The sequence below is a fragment of the Podarcis gaigeae genome, assembly GCF_964106915.1.
Source record: "Podarcis gaigeae genome assembly, chromosome: 2".
NCBI lineage: Eukaryota > Metazoa > Chordata > Lepidosauria > Squamata > Lacertidae > Podarcis > Podarcis gaigeae.
The window spans coordinates 29,631,355-29,637,470 of record NC_139679.1 but is presented as its reverse complement, the minus strand read 5'-3'; positions in this window follow the sequence as shown (position 1 = coordinate 29,637,470).

Below are 6,116 nucleotides of genomic sequence, written 5' to 3'. Positions count from 1 at the left end.
AAATAAAATTCAGAGAGATATATATGCTGGAGGAAGAGTAGAAGTCATAGCTTCCCAAGCCACAGGTGATTTACCAAGGGTGCCAACTTAAAATATTGTGGGGTAAGCCCAGGTAAGCCCCACCCCACATCATCCATCACATGACACCATGCACACACACTATTTGAATGGGAATGCCCATCAATTTGTGGTGCCCAGCCCCCTCAAATATTTTATTGGGCCCCTAAGAGTTGGCTCCTGTGTGACTTATGGACAGTCGTACCTTGGATCCCGAACGCCCTGGAACTCGGACGTTTTGGCTCCCAAGCACCGCAAACCCAGAAGTGATTGTTCTGGTTTGTGAAGGCTCTTTTGGAACCCGAATGTCTGGTGGGGCTTCCACGGCTTCTGATTGGCTGCAGGAGCTTCCTGCAGCCAATCAGAAGCTGCAATTTGGTTTTTGAACGTCTTGGAAGTCGAACGGACGTCCGGAATGGTTTCCGTTTGACTTCCAAGGTACGACTGTATTGCGTCTAGGTGGTGCTGGAGTGGTATTAACTTTGTTTCCCCAAAAGCTCGTGGCAGTATCCTGCGGAAAGGCCTTTGCACCTGGTTCACAGCTGCACCGGTCACCCAAGCACAGCAGCTGAATGTCTAAAAGGCATAGCAGCATCTATTCCTAGCAGCAGCTAGTGAGCACCCTAGGCAGAGGGGTGGCTTTGCTGCTTTGTTTTCTAGCATCCATCAGTCCCATGATGGGATGAGGAACCACAGGTACTTAACCTTTCACCAATTAGAAGAAACAGCCCATGCAGCCTGAGCCTCCCCCTCAGGAACAAAAAGCCTCAGGGAGCCAGGGGGCTTCTGGCTCCCTCCCTGCTCCCAAACACTAAATCATGGGTAGGCAAACTAAGGTCCGTGGGCCGGATCAGGCCCAATTGCCTTCTGGATCTGGCCCGTGGACTGTCCAGGAATTGTCGCATGGATCACCAGTGCGTGTGTTCTTTCCCTCTCCCTCCCACGGCGCCACTGCCTCCTGCCTCCCTCCTCCTGGGTTCTCCCCGCCCTGCCTAGAGGAGGAAGGGGGCTGGGCTTTGTTGGTGCCAGCAGCAGCAGCAGCAGCGCTCAAGCAGCCGCCATTTAAAGCAGCCCCTCTTTGGAGTCCTTTCGCTCGCCGCTCATCGTCCCACCGCCAGCCCTGGCCGCTCGCAAGACACAAGTAAGCAGCCGCTGGGGCTCATAGTGCTCTTGCATCATTCCACCTCCCCAAATATAGCCCGGCCCCCTACAAGGTCTGAGGGACAGTGGACCAGCCCCCTGCTGAAAAAAGTTTGCTGACCGCTGCACTAAATGATGGGGCCTGTCACTCCATAGCCATTCCGTGTGAATCCCACTGCCGCCACTTCTCTCCCAGGTGCCCCCCCCCCATGTTTGCAGGCCTTTGGGGTGGGGAAAGGGGTATGCCCAGAAGCCTGATAAGCTACCTGAGGCGTGCATCAACATTACGGAGTAATACAACTGGGCAGCCAGAATAAAATGCAGATAACCTGTGCCTCACTAAATGCACTGTTTTCACACACTTTGGAGAGCGGGACTCTGCTACTGCTCTTCCCTGTTGTGACCTCCAGTTCAAATATTCTGATTATTTCTGCTTTTAGTTAAGTATTTTTATTTATTTACTTGATTGGGAGGGACAGCTGCCCCCCTGGCTATGCCCATGGGCTAGGACTCCAACTTTCTTCAACCAGACAGTATGATAAATGGTTAGGGACAAGGAGAGTTGCAATATCTGGAGCCCCGCGGCCCCCACCGCCTCCCTGCCTCCCGATTTCCAGGATCCTATACTCAGAAGGGGAAATCCTTGCACAGCAGATAGAAGGGCTCTCCTCATTGGCCCAGCTGGCCACAGCCCATATAAAGGCAACTCCAGGGCGATCTCTGTAGGAAAGGGAAATGGAACCAGCTCGGACAGCGCCATATAAGGAGAAAATAGTGACAATACCAACGAGGGCGTTTAGTCACCGTGAGCGGCGAATCAAACCACCCCTTGCGCTTCCTGTTCAGAAAAATAATAGCATGTGCAAATCTGAAACAGACCCGGCGAAGCCTGACGAGGCACAAGGCCTGTACTTATATGGAAGTGAATCCCCGTTGCACTCAGCGGCAATTACTGCCGACGAATGAGTAGGATCGGGCTGCACGCTTTAAAAAACGAATAATAATATTATTAATAATTGCATTTTATTAACTGGGCTGTCCCCGCCTCTTTTAAGGGCACTTGCTGGGATTGTGGCGGCATGAAACCAGTCATCTGCAGCAAAGCGGGGCGCAGCTGGTGCAACGTGTGGGAGGGGGGCGCGCAGGCTGGAGGATCGCGGGCAAACTTGCAGCCGTGTCCCCTGCCGGTTTCAGGTCTCTTTTTAGCACTGCCTGGGTGCGCGGCGCGTGGAAGGAGGAGCGACTTGGCTTCTGGTCTGCGGAGAGAGGATCGCCGGCATATTGCTCCCCCCTTCCCCCCACCCGGTCTGCTAAAATGTTGAATGTGGATCCCGGAAGCAAACTGGAGTTACGGCGATTGACGGGTTAACTGGTTCAGCTTCAGCGGAGCTGCAAAAAGAAGCGGCGACTCCCCCTAGGGGCAGCAGGTGCACGTTGCAGGCCACTCGGAAAAGCCTGTCGCTCAGCCAGTGGGGTCGAAGAACCGCCCCCACCCCACCCCCAGCAATGCCCTTTATCCACAATGGCAGTTTCCACCGTGGCTGCTGCATCTCCAGTAATCCCGAGAGGGTCTCCGTGCCCTTTTCACTTGATGGCATTTCCATGAGTTGAAAGATGAGTTTTACTCCTTGGTCTCCTGCTGGGCAAGATACCAAGGGAGTCTAACATAAGTACTGTACTCCGATTTTTAAATTTTGTTGCGAGGGAGACATCAGATCATAGCTGTCAACTTACAGATTTGAAAATAAGGGACCAGCAGCCTTGAAAATAAGGGACCAGCAGCCAAAATAAGGGACCTGCGGCCTCACCTGTTCCAGGCATTCCAGTCTTCTTGTCCTCCTGCAGTCTGGTCAAACTCATGCTGGGTAGCTTCGAGAACACTGTCCAACCAACTTTGTAACCAGAGGTTCAACTGAATAGAATCTGAATCACATGCACCACAAGGCCTATGCAGCCTCAACTTAAGATGGCTCCCCGGCCTGGCTTTGCACTGCAAAGTTTGCAGCAGCACGTGCAACAAAATGGCGTCCAGAATTCGAAAACCCCCTCAGCTTGCATTAACTAGCCACACACAAGGCATGCAAGCTCCACCCCCCCAGTCGTTCTTAGACTTCTTATTGGGTGAGCAACACAGCCAAGCAACACAGTTGGAGCCTCCCTCCTCCCTGGCCAGCAGGGAGGGAAGGAGAGGAGCTGCTTCCTTTGAAATTTAAGGGACATCATTTAAGGGACATCCATCAATAAGGGACAGCAGCGGGACATGGCGCTGGAATAAGGGACTGTCCCTTCAAATAAGGGACACTTGACAGCTATGCATCAGATCCGGCTCGTAGAAGTCCTAAAGCATATATATGTTGAGGCTGACAGGAAAAAATGGACACCCCAGACACAATGCAGGTTTTGCAACCACAGTCATTTTAAGGCTTGCATGGAGCTAAGCTGGACCATGGCTCGCGTATTGTTACGCACCCCGTTCCCCCCTTTCACATGTTTTGAAACCCCCAACATATAATTTAAAAGGTGGCTGCGTTGACACCTTAGGCTTAGAAGCGGATGACTTCCTGCATAAGAATCATGGGAACTGTAGTTTTTACAGGGTCCTGGGAATCGCAGCTGTTTGGGGGAAACTATAGTTCCCAGGATCTTGCGCATAAAAGTATGCTGGGATAGCTCAGTCGGTAGAGCGTGGGTTTGAGCTCCACGTCAGGCAATAAATGGTTCCTGCACTGCAGAGGGTCGGACTAGATTGGGGTCTACAATTCTGTAATTCTATGCTAAAACCCTCAAACTACGTTGGCAAGCGGCAAGGGAGCATTATCTCATTCAGTTAGTGACACCAAAACGGGCACGCGGGTAGCCGCTTGCTTCGATTCACCTAAGGGACAATCGGAAGAGCTGTAAAGACAAGTGAGCGAGAGATCCAAAGTGTGACGCAGGATTGTGACGGCTTTCTGCAAAGTATGGCGCCATCCTAAGCACTAAAACTCCCATAGTGAGAGCAAACGCGGTTAGCATTGTGCTGTGAAGACTGGGAGGAGGAGGTTGTGTGCAGATAATAGCGCCCCCCGCTGCCCAAATGCAGTATGATAAAGCCATTTGCTCACTGTGGCTTTTGCCCATATTTTCTTCCGTAGTGCCACAGCAATAAGTAACCCCGTCTTGTTGGAGACCATGGCAGGCCAGGGAGGTCAAGAGGAGCGTTTGCACTGTGGGTAGCAACAGCTCTGCCATGCCACAGGTTCCCCATACCTGTCCTGGGACTTAGAAAGGAGGCCTGTTAAAAAATAGCTGCAGGAGCTGGGGGGTGGGAGGGGGAGGAGCAATTCAACTTCTGACGCTCAACAGGTTCCTTCCAGCATTTTTTTGCTGCTTGCTTTCGTGGTGCTGATGCGAGCGGAGCGCCTCTCCCGATACGGTAGCAAGGAAGAGAGATCCGTGCGCAATGAACGTGCTGCCACCTGCAGCATAAGGCGGAGCACTGGAGCCGGGAACGGCTCGACGGCAGTGGCTTCGGCTGGAAGCCCCACCGATCACCTTCCAGGTTATCAGATCCAGGGACGGCGAACATGAGACGTGCGGCATGTACGCTAAAATATATGATGGGCTGTGCTGCGACTTCCCGTGCTCAGCTAAGCAGCCGAGAGCCTCCCTCCCGGTTCCAAGTGGGTTCTTTATTTTGCAGGCTCAGCACCGGCGCTGCCTGCAGGGAAACCGCTCCGCCTGCGGGAGAAGGGCAGCATCGCGGTAGCATAATTTACCCTGCCCTGCTGGAAGCACCCATGCAGGGCAGCCACCCAAGCCGCCTGAACCCAGTGCCGCTGTTGGCGCACAGCTCCCAGCGCAGCGCTTTGAATCAGAGAGTTGGAAGGGAACCCGAGGATCACCTAGTCCTAACCCAACCCCCTGCAATGCAGGGATATGCAGCCGTCCTTTACAGGGATCGAACCTGCAAGCTTGGCGTCTTCAGCGCAGCACTCTAAGCAACGGAGCTGCTATCCCGCCGAATGAGGGCCGCCTTTGCGCGCGGCTCTTGGGAAATCCAAGAGGCAGGCAAGGCAGAGGCGCACGCGCTCCCGGAAGCCCCTCGGCTGTTTTGCGACGGGGCGGCGAAGAAGCAGGCGGGCAGGAATCGGTGGGGCAGCAGCAGAGCTGCAAGCAGGCGAGAGCTTCCAAGTCAATTAGTTTGCAGGGAGAAATGCTATGGAAGCAGAGACCCAGGCATTTTCTCTGGGACACTGGGGAGCCTCTTCACAGGGCAGGGGCCGGTGGGAGGTTTGGGTACACAGAAGAACAGGTTCTTTTGGGGCCCGGGTTCTTTTGCTAGTATTAACCCAGTTAGTGCTGCGTCTGAACGCCCCAGTTAGCAACTCTCTCCAGTTTGGACACAGGCTGGCCGCGAATAGGACTCATAGGCTTATGGTCAGACGGCCGCTTGCTTCATTAAAGCTCCTGCTCTGCTTGTCGCCTTTGCAACTGGAGTGCGGGGAGACAGGACTTCTCCGCAGGATCACAGCCATAGCTCCCCTCCACCCCTGCGCTGCGAGCACCTCTGCAAAAGGGCTCCTTGGCTGCGAGCCGAGTTCCCTCCTCCAATCGCAGGAGCAAGCGGGGCTGGGCGGCTTTGGCTGCAATCCAATTAGGTTAGCCCTGCAGGGCGACGGAGGAGACCCAAAGACCCAGATCTGTCAGTTCCTCCCTTCAAGACTCGCTGAGCAGGAGCGGGAGGCAGGCGGCAGGCGCGCTCGAGTGCGTAATCGCAACCGACACAGGCACCAGCCGCCGCCTGAGACTTAACCTTTCCAAAGGCGCGCGGGGGGAGGGATGCCGCGCGGCCCCCTCCCCACACCCGCAAAGCGTGGGGCACGCAGCGGCCCCTCCCCACTTGACCCAGGCCACCGCCCTGCAAACCCCTGGCCTGG